At 41.8% G+C, this 1,401-nt stretch overlaps 1 non-coding gene across 1 annotated transcript; it reads right to left on the bottom strand.

Moving 5' to 3' along the window:
- Positions 1-696: 696 nt before the first annotated feature.
- Positions 697-799, bottom strand: LOC147596552 (U6 spliceosomal RNA). Its single transcript, XR_015261373.1, has one exon. It is a non-coding gene; the product is annotated as a U6 spliceosomal RNA (small nuclear RNA).
- Between the last annotated feature and the right edge of the window lie 602 nt (positions 800-1,401).

Here is a 1,401-nt window from a genome sequence, read left to right as displayed (position 1 = left end):
CGAGCCGTTTTTTCTTATATTATCTCCCCCTGTTCTCTCAGAGGGTGAGGGGAGTGAGAGAGAGAGACTGCGTCGTCTGGTCCTGATCAGGGCTAAACTATGACACTCCGTTTCATCAAAGTTCGTTCTTCACTGATCAGGGTGATAGTTGCTGCAGTATCTTTGATGTGACATATAATAGCTATAGAAATGATGACATACAGTTCAAATGATTGGCTATTTTCACCTAAAATCAGATCTTCTTGATGTACACATCGGACTTCCCCATCCTCCTGCATCACCCACCAAGTACATCCAGGTCCTTGAGCAAAAGCAATCCCATGCATGGGTTTGCCTTTGCCCAGGGAAGGAATAACCCAGACTGTCTTCCCCAGCATATTCCTTACATGCGCTACAGGGACTCTGTCCCCTTCTACAGTATGTAAAAGTTCTGACTGGGCAGGGCCAGCTCGATTGATGGATCCCTGAGTGTTGACTAACCAGGTGGCTTTTTCTGAATGTTTATCCCAGTTTTTGAAGGTTCCACCACCCATTGCTCCCAGTGTAGTTTTCAGCAGCCCATTATACCTTTCAATTTTCCCAGAGGCTGGTGCATGATAGGGGATGTGATATACCCACTCAATGCCATGCTCTTTGGCCCAGGTGTCTATGAGGTTGTTTCGGAAATGAGTCCCCTTGTCTGACTCAATTCTTTCTAAAAAGATGGAATGCTTCAGAAATTTGCATGTCATCCTTGCACAGGACTCATGCTAAACTTCTCTGTATCATTCAAATTTTAGTATATGTGCTGCCGAAGCACCAGCTACTGAGAGGAAAATTAACTCCATCCCTGTCAAATCCAGGACAGTGATATAGTCAGAGGAAATCGGAGAGCAGATACAGCTGCAAAAGAAGCAACTCTGAAAATGCTAAAAGTGGAAGAAGCCCTGATCCCAAGACATCATTGAGTTTTATCTCCACCTCAATATACAGAGAAGGAAAATAAATTAGATGAACAATTGGACTGTACTAAAATCGAACAGAGATGGTAGGTAACACCTTTAAAAGAACTTCTGCTCGCTGAAAGTACGGTGGAATTTGTACTGAAGGAATTGCACCAAGAAACACATATGGGGTCTGATGCACTAGTTCTTGCTTTTAAAAATTATGTTATAGGACCAAAGATGCAAAGTATTGCAGACATAGTGCTAAAGAAATATCCAACATGTTGCACTAATAATCCAAAAGTAGGAAAGAAGACAATAGGGGGAACTATAAAACAAAGAATAATGCCTGGGGAATACTGGCAAATAGATATTTCAGAGTTGCCTACATGTAACCAATATAAATATTTGTTGTTTTGGTAAATACTTTTTCTAGTTGGCCTGAAGCTTTCCCCTGTCACACCAATAAGACAAGAGA

The sequence above is a fragment of the Chlamydotis macqueenii genome, chromosome W, assembly GCF_036417535.1.
Source record: "Chlamydotis macqueenii isolate bChlMac1 chromosome W, bChlMac1.mat, whole genome shotgun sequence".
In the NCBI taxonomy this organism is placed as follows: Eukaryota; Metazoa; Chordata; class Aves; order Otidiformes; family Otididae; genus Chlamydotis; species Chlamydotis macqueenii.
The sequence above is the reverse complement of the archived record's forward strand: the minus strand, read 5'-3'. Positions and strand labels throughout refer to the sequence as shown.